This window comes from Cyanistes caeruleus, chromosome 9 (genome assembly GCF_971803275.1).
Source record: "Cyanistes caeruleus chromosome 9, bCyaCae1.hap1.1, whole genome shotgun sequence".
Taxonomy (NCBI): domain Eukaryota; kingdom Metazoa; phylum Chordata; class Aves; order Passeriformes; family Paridae; genus Cyanistes; species Cyanistes caeruleus.
In genome coordinates, this window is record NC_141709.1 from 23429674 (window position 1) to 23441836 (window position 12163).

General features: G+C 37.2%; 1 protein-coding gene across 1 annotated transcript in view; it reads right to left on the minus strand.

Moving 5' to 3' along the window:
- ST6GALNAC3 (ST6 N-acetylgalactosaminide alpha-2,6-sialyltransferase 3) overlaps positions 1 to 12163 on the minus strand; it is a 217933-nt gene that overhangs the window by 19295 nt on the left and 186475 nt on the right. The gene's annotated exons all lie outside the window — the stretch shown is intronic.

A 12163-nucleotide genomic window follows, 5' to 3' on the forward strand; every position in this document is an offset into this window, starting at 1 on the left:
GCTTTGAAGATGAACTGCTAATTAACAAAGACATTGCCTTCCCTTTTACTACAGTAACTTTCTCCAGATTAACTTTTCCTTAAAGTATAAAAGGAACAAAATATTTCTCTTTCCATTTCTTTTTTTTTTTTTTTTTTTTCTTTTTTGACATACATTTTAATGAAGCACACACACATATATAGGTATCATATTATGGTTTAGTATCAATATTAGGGTCTTGCTTACTATATATATTCCATCAAAATAGATCAAGTCTTTCACTTCTTTCTTAACTATCTCACCTCTGTGCAAATATCAAGAAAGAAGCAAATAATCCTTACATCAGAGCTACGGAAACCTCCTCTAACTCCTCCACTGCTTGGCTGACCCAGTAGGTGGCTTTCCGAAGGGCATCTTTCACTCATGCACATTGTGGGCACAAGAGGTTGAAGTCTAATTAAAACCTCACTTAAAATATATAAAAATATACTTTAAAAATATACTTAAAATATAGGGTCCCAAATCCTGAGTACACACAGGATTAGCTTTTGTCATTCCCCTTTTGTTCCCCTAGAGTCAGTACATTTATGCAGCAGCGTCTCTGAAGGCCAGATGCCTGCAGCCACTGGTTCAAATATCTACACTGGAAGCAGCCCACCTTGATTGCAGGCAGACACATTTGGCAGGACAAAGACTGGCACAAGTTCTTCTCTCAGATGGCAGTCTGAGCAGTCGGCTTGTTGAATGAAACAATTTGCTGTACCATGCTAGAAAAAGCATAGTACAGCAAACAGGTCAGAAAAGCAGGAGACTGCCACAGTGAAGCTCACAGAAGAGGAACTAGGGGCCACAGTTTATTTCTCACTATCCCACTGAACAGTTTCTTCAACACTGGACAATTTCAGAATATATTATTCCAATATTCATTGAATAGTCTACAGGAGGTTAATAATACAAGTGGAAGCTTTGAGAAAAATCTCCATACATATTAGAATGGCAGTTAAATGCTCGAAACCAGAATTTTTATGGCTTCTCTGCTATCAACTGAAGTAGCAAATTAATTTTCCAAGTCTTTCACAATCTAGCTTTTTGAGAATAATAAACACAAGAATCATCATACTAATCATCTAGCCAGCTCACTGTCAGTCTAAACTAATGCCTAGGTATCAAGAATGGTGAGGACTTTAGTTAGCACCAGGAATACGATATTTCCAGTGAACTCAAGTTATTGGAATGCATTCAGGAAACGGGACAGTGGTCCTTTGCTTTATAAATAAATGCTCTGATTTATCTTTCACACTGTACTGCTCTTAGAAACATTATCTTTTCAGCAATTCCCAGTATCAGCTAGTTAAGACTTGGCAGTGTTGCCACGGAATTGTGGAAGCAGCTCCTCAAAGGCCGTAATGTGACAGGATCCATCAGAGCAGCCTATGCCTATTCCCCTGGAACCAAAGTTCAGGACATCACAGTTAATTAAATTCTTACCTACAAGATTTGCATAACAAACATTAAAACAAGCTAATTCATTACAACTAGAACCTGCAACACGCTTACCACAATTTAGCTGACTCAAGTCTAGACTACACCCTTTTGGCATCAAACTGTAAAATCTAGAACTGACTAAAATCTGTTCTATGGTTACATTACAGAGAACCTCAGGTAACAGTAGAAGCTACACTACTGGAAGGAGCACCACATCAAAAATTAAGAGTTCAATCACATACAATAGCAGAGATAGTGTCACAATTAGCTTTACAAAACAACGTTGTTCTCTATAAAGCTCTTTCTTTGCCTCTTCATGCTATGTGCCTGATAAGCCTTTGCCAACAAAGACATTATACTAATTACAATTAGTTATACAAAATGTAGAACAACTTAAATGATTTATTGATTTTTTTTCCTCACAAAATAAATGTTATTTTGAATTCCAAATATACAGTAAGAAAAATAAAGCAGAAGCCACAGATGGCATGTTCAGTCTAGACACGTATGAATGTGAATATACTTACAGGGACACTCAATCCATTTAAAACTTTAATCTTTCCCCTGGAAAAATCAGTGCAGAGTAGGTTTTATGCAATTAAATTCATTTTTTTCCTGAGCAGAGACATTCAAGGTAAAAAAACCAAGAGCTCAGAGGTTTAAAAAAACCCCTTAGAATAAAGAGGATCTTCCAACAATTTTTTTAATGTCTTCAGGCCAACAAATAAAAGTATGCACATTTGTAATGCAATATTAATGTGGCACTATGTTTGCATTTCATATAATTATTATCTACATGCAATCTGAAGACATTAAAGAATCTGAAGCTGTGTTAAATATCTTTCTGTGTTAACTATGGAACTGTAGTAATGACCACTTCACACCTAGGCATGGGAATAACAAAGGAACCTTTTTTCTTCAGTTCTTTGGGAACTCTTTCTAAGAATTACTGCAAGACCTTCCTTTTCCTCCATCCTGCAACAACATGAAGGTCCTGTAATTATATTGAAAATTTGCTTCTCCTGTGAATATCCTCAGTGTTTGAGTGTATTTCCAGGAAGGATTTGCAGCACTGAGAGTCTGAGCAGAACACAGCACTCAATCCTTCAGGGGGACCCTCTCATAAGTCTATTTTGAATTCCTCTGAAGTTCCAAAAAAATACCTAGACTCAGGTATGATCCAGCCTGTTCTCCCAAGTCCTTTTCACATGCCCCATCTCCAGAGTGCCAATGCACTCCAGCACTTAGATGTAAACCTTCTGTAACACAGACAATGAATGTACACAAGAAAAAAGGCTTAGACACAACAGCCACTCCCAGGAAGCAGCAGGTTTACTCCTTGCTTTCTGAGTGCCTTTTGCCATTACACCAACCATTTTGTCCTCAGTCTTGTCAAGTGAAGGCATAACACTTAGGAAAATACATTTCTCTTTTTTTCTGGTCTGCAAGTCAGCATTATCTGATTAGGTCTACTTCCTACGGCTTGTTCAGTCTTGCTTATCAGACACACTGGAAAATATTTCCAATAATAAGCCAGCAGAAATCTGCCTTCATATCTGGTGTCAGGCTACATATAACAGAAATCTTTTCATTTTAGTTTTAAAGTATTGCTTCATTCAACAAGCCGACTGCTGGCTGACACACAATCTAACCTAAAGGCTATGGATCAGCAGGTAAATGCAGAAATTCTATTAGTTTTCAGACCTGAGGTTTACGCCTTTCATTTCAAATGAAATCAAAATCCTACACATGAATAGGTAAAGCACAGAGTAAAGATCCTTTCTTAAAACCATCCATTACATATTACATGAGTGCAAGGAAGAAAGCAGTTTCTGCATCTTGTAGATACTGTATTTCTTGTGCTCAATGACTCTGACAAGGATGGTAAATAGCAGACATAAAAGGGATCCATTTCGAGGAAAAATTAAAACCATGAACATTATATTAGGCAATGTGAAATCCTGCAAAGGTACAAAGACAGGCATATTCAGATATGCTTGGTATTAAGAAAACCTCTCCAAGCTTGTATAAATTGGACTTCCTTACCTAAACCTGATTTTAAAAGTCATAATCAAACTTGTCTATGCTTTAAAGGTTTTGGAAATGAGGATCCTCATACAGGACCAGAAGCAGGAATAGTGCAAAAGTGAATATTATGAAGTATTCAGAATATTGAGGAGAATATTTCTTTTTCTGAACTGAAACACCACCAACAAAGAGAGAATTCATTCCTTTGTTCTTTCTAGAAATGTACACACCCAGCTTTATATATATAAATACAAGAAATTTAGGAATGGTTGACTCCTAACTTCATTTTACTGTTTGCTCTAAAGAGATATATTCACTGGAAGTTCTCAGAGCAGAGGCATCAGCATTTTGACACAGTATATGGACTGAATCCCTAGACTAATAGCAGAGAGTATAATTCATTTCTGCTGTGGTTTTCCTTCACAATGGTGGAACATGATAGTCATAGAACAAGAAAATCAATTGTGTTTACATGATCAGAATTATGATCATGCTCATAGTGGTTTGGTTTTTTTGCTGTAGGTCTTATTCTTTGCATCCAGTTAGGAAAATTGTTCTGTGGCTTTGCCAGGAAAAAATACCGAATAAAAGCATGACCTTTTGTTCCTTGAAAACTTAGCTGTAATACTTGTCTTTGGAGTATGGCATTAAATAGAAAAGAAGCTTGTTGGGCTCACTTTTTTCATTATATAAGCTTACTCAGATCTTTCATTTGTACTTTGTGTTTATTAGTATTTAATCTGCATTTTCTCCTGGCAATAGGTTTGATAGCCTCTTGTTTCATTTTGTGCTGATGCTATCTTATAGCTTGATAAGAACAAGTGAATTTGGACTCCTTATTATAGCTCTTAGCTATATAATACACAGGTCTCATGCACAAATATCCCATACATTTTCTCCAAGAGAGGTAGAACTGTAGGTGTTACACAATTACAAGAAATGTTACAACAACTGGCCTAGTGAAAGCAAACAAAAACATCAAGATGAAATGACCAGGTCCAGCTCTCCCTCAAGTCCAGTAAGTCAATTAAATCACATTTTATGAAGAAAGAAAAAGACCCCAAACATGGTAATTCTTGTTTATCTCACAGATGATAACAGAAATGCTGCTTTATCTTGTCCACTTGACAGGTATATGACAGCACTTCTGATTCTGCACAAGTATTTTTGACAAGGAAACAGTGCTCTAAGCCCTTCAGTCAAAGGCTGACCTAAATGATGCTTTAAAAATAACATTTTGTTGGGTTTTACTAAACCAGGGCTATTGAATGTTTATTAGCACAAAGCTAATAAAATACACAGAATATAAAATATAAGATATAAAATATAAAATATAAAGTCTGAGCTGGCACCATTGCTTATGTAGTACCTTTCATCACAAAAGATTTTTAGTAGAATGCATGCACACTGACAAATCCAGCCACTTGTGCATGGCAAAGATAGAGGACAATGTAGGATGAGGATAAAGAACCATGTATTGAGTGAACTCCCCAAAAATATGGGAGCTGCTTGTTGAGTGCTGGCAAGAGAGGAAGACTGCTATGGAGCAGTTTCCCAATGCATTCTTGAATTACCTTGGAAATTGCTCACCTAAATATTGACCGGATCTGACTACATTGAACTTATTTGCTCTGATGAGATCAGGTTGCGTGGCTGCAAGTTTGTGATAAGAAACCAGTGTTAGAAATTGCAGATCTCAAAAAAGCAAAGCAAGAAAACCCTCTCATATGGAAATTATTCAATATAAACAGGTAGTTTCTTCTTGAACTGCTCATATAATATTCTATATCCATGGATCATTACGAAAACCACATGCGTACACAATTATTACCATATGAAACAATGAAGATGTCTTATGTCCCCTCACAGGTTTGCCAGCATTGCTCAGGGGTTTGTTATTTGAGAGCAATGCCATTATCCTTTATCTTTATGCTGTGTAGTATTGTCCTCCATTGTGCACTATTCATTATTACACACTTTGTCATGCACTGCCTCTGCATGAGTATGGAACACACACAGATTTCACCAGCTGACTTACAGATGCCAAGGACACACACTGCACTCACATCCATCAGAGTATTCCTCACCCTCACAAGGCAAAGCAGCAGAGTTACATTAGTTTATACACTAGAAGATTATACTTTGTAAATATTGAATTATTTTAGTGGTGAAATGACTTTGTTTTCCTTCCGCTTGTTCCGAAGAGGATATAAAAAATAAAAATGCACCTGTGGGGGCAGGAAAATAAATTATACTATTTTATAGATTTCAGAAATTTTTCAAAAGCTTGAGAACAACAATACAGGTGAAAGAAGAAGACAGAATATCTTCAACTGAGATCATTAATGTTTGCCATTTACTTGTACAAGTATAACCAGAGAGCTGCTCTTCAACCAGGGAGCTGTAACTTCTCTGAACTTGACTGAAGCTTTGTTCTGTTTTACCTTTGTATTTTTATTTGATTTCTCTGAGTGTAGGCAAAGGATTAGTTTGAAATCATGCTTTGTTTTCCCCCGCTGTGGAATGAGTTGCCCACCTCTAACCTGTAAAATACAACGTAGACCAGGCAGACTCCATAATATTTAAACAGAGTTTACAGAGGCAAGCAATAGAAAACAAGCAACTGGAGTGGAAGTATTTTGTACAGAGCAGTGTTTGAAAAGATGCTAGATATTCTCTCCTTCAGTCCTCAAATACCACAGTAAATGAGCATGTAAGTCAAACCTCATTTCTCCCTGGAACATTTTTTAAAACTGTCTTTCCTACAGATTTCTCAAGTTTCCCTTTAAGAAGAGAGTCTGGGATGAAGGCATTACAAATATAAGATTATCTCCTCTTGATAACTCATTTCTCTAGTGCATAAATCATATGAAATGTGATTCTGAATTGCATGAATGCATGAAAATTAACCATGGGAAAACACACTTCAATCCAGAGGTGAAATCTACATTGGCAACACATTCCTTTTAAAGCAGTTTGATGCTGCGTGTAAACAAGCTCTCATAGTTTCATGAAAGGTATGGAAGGACAAATATTATCATCAACAAGTAGAAAAGCTAAACCTGGGGTGGACAAAGCCAGCTCTGTGCAGCTCAGTTCCATCTATGCTGAGCAGCCTGTCAGACCCTGCCTGAGACGAGCTGTGGGCTACAGGATGTTACTGCTCCAGCTGTTTGTCAAACCACTGGAGGTGGTTGATCCCACACAGTTCTGGAGCACATGGTGCAGGTCTCTAACCTGCTCTGAGAAAAATAACCATACCAGACCAACTCCTGGGCGCTGGAAGCACAACAGCAGGGACAGCAGAGTTAGGAAGTGGATGTGTCTTGAAGCAGTGTGGCCAGGAAAGTGAATCTTGGCCCTCCAGGAGTGTGTGTTTGTGAGCCCTGGTAAAGCAGCTTCCTAGAACTTTTATTAATAGGAAATTGGAAAAAATAAATCCACCAGGAGAGAGCAAAACATCAGAACTTGTGATTATGGACAAGTAAATAGCTTCAAAACGGCCCTGTGCCTATAAAGACAATTACTGGAACCACACCTTTTCCAGCCTGGATTGAAGTATGCCTGATATTCACATACAAAGATCATTGTTGTAATGGCAATTTCTTTGCCACTCCAGGAGCCTGAGTAGCAGATTCAACTATGATTAAATCATTCACCTCTTTGTATCTTTTACCTGGCATGACATTGCTGTTTACCTGAACAGTGGCTATAAACCCTCATAATTAAAATATTATACAATACAACAGACTATTGCCAACCTGAGACAAGACCACTAGTAAAGCACTCCTCCCTAAGCAAATAATGCTGTGAGCTTTTCAGTACTTTGCTTTAGGTACTTAGCTTTGTTAAAAATAATAATGAAAAGAGGCAGAAAAGATATTTGACAAAGTGGTTAGGTGGAGGCTCACATTAAGATGGATTTTCATTCAGTAGCAGCAGGTAGAGGCACATTATAAAAATATTTTTTTTTCTTTCCTCCTCTTTGTAAGAGAAGAAAAAGGTTTCAATCCAAATTAAATTTTATCTAAATTCCATAAAAATGAAGTAAAATTATTTATGTTCCTTGTGATCTCTTTTGGTTTTTGGTCTGACATTAAACTGCGCTGTACTTATATCCAAATGACTTTGTGGATAGAAGGCTTCAAGTGCCCAAGAAATAAGAATCAGAAGTTGCACAAAGTTGTATTGAATTATTACATTCCTTCACATTTTGGGGTTCTCCAAAATAAACAACAACCTTCTGGGCTTTGTTCCAAGTACTTTCTGCAAACAGAATTATTAAACTATTCACACACCTGTGAATGCAGCAGGCATTGGCTGGTTAGAGCACGGTGCTGGTAATGCCAAGGTTGTGGGTTTGATGCCTGTATGGGACACTCACGTTAAGAGTCCCAACTCAGAATACTCTGTGATTCTGACTTACTAACTGAAGCACATGGAAGCTGTGTCAGATATCCAAATGGCCTACTCATGGACAGCACAGTCGTACACTCACTGTCTCCAGAATTATAGTATCAAGCCCAGAGTAAGCTGCAAATCGCCAAAAGATAAATCTAATTCTCAATCAGTTGCACTGACAATGCACCACAGACTACAGGACAACAGGAAGACAGCGTGTTTGGCAAATACAGGTTACAGAGACAAGTTATGGGATATCCCACAGGGCATACACAGGCACTGGCAACATGACTGGTCTGGAATTTGTCCTAGCAGTTCTTGAATGTCTCCCTTACGGGGGGGCAATGTACCAGCAATGCGCAATTGTGATGGCAAAGCAAATGGAGGTCCATCTACAAAGTGAAAATCCCTGTCTGTTTCTGTTCCCAAATCTCATAACTAAGTGGGATGTATGCTTGGTTTTTGTATGGAAAGAAAAACCTTCATCCTAGCCTGAATGCATAGAGAACTTTTCAAAGTACAGAATTTCAAACAGGATTAAACCCCAGTAAATCCTCTTTTGCTGTGCAGACTGTCCTTTCACTGAACACAGGTTTGAAATATGGGGAAGCTGATTTCCCAGAGTGCCATCCTTCATTGGCTCAAATTCTCACAGAGGTTTGTTTTCTCAGCCAGTCCTGCATATTGCTCCCTCTAACGAGTGTAACTGTACTACAAAACAGCCAAAAGAATGTCTGCCTGGTCACAGAATCCATGCTCCTACAAACAAGAAATAGAAAAGAGACAGATATTGTTCAACCCCATCTCCCAAAATGGTGCAAAATTCCTGTCAATAAACTGACCTAATGATCCTGAGGATTTTGCAATTCTTGTTCTCCATATTTTGCAAAATGTTCTTTTCAAAAAAGTTTGAGTAGATCTTCAAAAATTTAAATGAACTGGTCTAGAAAGGGTAAATGATCAGCTGTGAATGCAAAAGAAAATAACCAGTTTTCATTACACAATTTATATATCCTACAGAAACAGTATCCTAAATTTAACCTATATGGCACCCACAAATGAGCACCAGCCTCACCTCAAGTAACAATATCTTGCTGAAAGAAAAAAAGTACTGATGGTCTTTTTCTAAATTCTAGCAAGAGACACAAATTATTTAGAAGAAAAACAGTGCAAGTGTTGTAAATATAGCAAATACTTCTTTAGTACGAAGCAGAAATTACTTTATAGTTTTCCTGTGAGAAAGTCTGAAACCCATTTTCTTTTCCTGCAAAGAGAAGCAAAAATATTCTGGAAGTGTAAAACTATTATGATCTAAAATAAGTATTAGGTACGGAGATAAACTCTCCTAAGTAAACAGTAAGAAAAAATCTATTCATGAAACTGTACATCATTACCATTTCTGGTTTCCTCTGGAATAAAAATTAGTATTACAGCAATTAAAAGGATTAAACCCAGCAATTAATTAATTAATTAATTAGTAAGGGTAAAGGAATAAAAAAAAAACCCCTAGCTGTATTCCCATGGGATCTGCTGAGCCATTGTGCACCTTCTAAACCATCTGCCAAGAAAAGGTCACTTGAACTAATCCATGCTTACACCTTGGCATCTCCCCTGAAACATGTCATCTCTCTGCTGTAGAGGTATCACTCACTGCCTGTGACACTAAGTCTCAGAAACAAGCCAGACTTGATCTAAATGGAGGTGTGACTGATGTGCATTTCACAAGCCAACGGAATCTATACACTGGGTGTCTCAGGAGACCAACAGTCAAACTGCCTTTGGAGTATCTTCCTCTTCTGCCTACCTTTCAAAGCATTGCTCCTCCTGACACAGTAATTGCAGTGTGGAAAAGGAATCATCAATACTAATTCAACATTAAACAATTGACTTTGTGGGACAAAACTCAAAGGAAAGTTAAAGATATTTGCTTATGTTCATTTTCCTGAAAATCAGCACTTAAACATTCACCACTAGTTGAGAATTCATCTTCTCTAACTGTGAAACCATGGCTTTCCTGGTCTCCCAGGCCTTCCCTACACAAAGCCATATCTTCAGAAACTGGGAATCCTGAAATCTCACAGTGAATGCCTAGCAGCAAACAAACAAATGAAACAACAGATCACAGAATAAAAGCAGCCATAAAAAAACCCCTCATGTATAAAAATTAGTTGTCAGGTAGCTGACAACTCCATTCTGTCTTCCTGAAACTTGTAACATGCAGGAAACAATCCCTTCACATTTATCACTATTTACCAGTACTACTCTCTCAGGTCTCAAAGCTTGGACCATCTACAACTGCCACCCACTCCATATTCATGGAATCTATCTCCTTCTCCTGCCATCTGTTCTTTGTCCTGGATTAATCATGATATATAGGGCAATATTGCTGCTACCTGCTCTGAGCGCTGCTCCCAGTATCTTAGCATAGATTTCAGCAGAATCCCTACTGTGAGTAGGATCTCTGAGGATACTGTGATACTGTGGTCTGATACTGTGAGTATCATCTCCAAATGCTTGGTGTGAAACCACTGGAGCACAGAGGCAAGTTTTAGGACTAGTACTACTTCTGATGCTGTTATCACTCCTTGTTCAATGGTGGAAGATAGTTTCTCTCATATTTCTTATCACTACCATGCTCCAAAGCTACATTTATTGCAAACATATCTAGTTGGTAGTGAGTGACCTCTGATGGATAACACACAATCATGTTTTAAATTTGGACTTCAAAAGGATTCTAAGAATTACCTCTGAAAATTAGGATTTGATTGGTCTATTTGGGAATATTATCAGTGATAATACATGCATTCTAGACTCTTGAAGAAACCTGACAGGTGCTAGACATAGAAATTGTAATTTTTCTCTGTGAGTCTGGCTCCATTACACACATGTTCAGATCCCATTTTTTACTCAAAAGCCCTGTTTAAAAAATAATTTTACAGGTTTTAAGATGCCAGTAGTCATTTATTCAGAATTTTTCCTTTTTATTTCAGTCAGGTATTAATAGAACAGCAAATAAAAATCTTCCTGTGGTTCAAAGAAGTCATTTTTCTCTATATCTGTCTTTGCTTACATGCGAGGGGGGAAAGGCTCTGATAATCTACAGTACAAGCAAGAAATGTGGCAAAGGAAAACTTATCTTTTAAAGCGTTCTCCCATTTTTACTTCAGGTGAAACAAGCATTTATTATGCTAGAGGTTGTTTTCTGTGTAGCTGTGCAGGAACAGCAAAGAGAAGCAGCATGCTAAATATCACATATAGAACCTGAATCATAACACATCAACATTGTTACTATTGGACAATATGACAACTTGAGACAGATGGACAGAAATAGAAGTTTAACCAGGTTTGAAGTTAAAAATTAAACACCAGTGAGACTATTTCTTACTATTCCCCATATGAAGAATGCCAAATAATTTCACAGAATCACAGAATTTGAAAAACTAGCATGAGGGTAACATATGCAGAAAAACCACACAAGACTTTACCCTTGCAAACAAAGTTGGTGAGAATTTTTGCTCACAGGAAAAGCATCTTAGTTTGAATTTGTATAATAAGTAAATATTCCCACTTCTCTGCTGGTTTGGAAGAGAGGTTAATAGAGGTGAAACATTCAACCAACATCTCTAACATACACATTTTTCTGTGCAGGAAATCATTATTATTCCTGCTTCATGATTTTATCTGCCTGGATATAAGATCTGCAAAATGGAGAAAGGTTTACAAATGTAAAAATTCCTTTTAGAGCAAAATAGAATTACATATTTATGTTTCTGATCAGAAAGTAAGCTAGAGCAGTAATTTCATTAAATAAGCAGAGACTAAGTCATCACCTCTCTCTCTGCTGAGATCAAGGCTGGGATTTGCAGATCTCATCCACTGAAGCTTGGATCTTCAGACCTATCAAGGCTGGTAAGATTCAATCCAAGCAGTTATAACATTTAAGTGAATTCTATTTTTGTTCAGCTCAAATTAACTGTCTGAAAGATTCATTACTTACATTGTTCAAGGCCCTGAATAAATCGGAATTAACTTTAGTGGTTCATTTTCATAGGACAGAGTTTGTTTGTACACAAGTACAAGCTGGATTTTACCAGTGACCTAAGAGGATTTGATATACACAAGACAAAGAAAACTCAAGGTACTTGAGCATGTTAGAACCCTATTTCCTTAATTCATATTAATACCAAGTGCATGGAGTATTGTAGTTTAAAAAATCTTTGATGTTAATAGCATGAGTGATAAAATATGGGTCTAATCAAAATGACTCAGT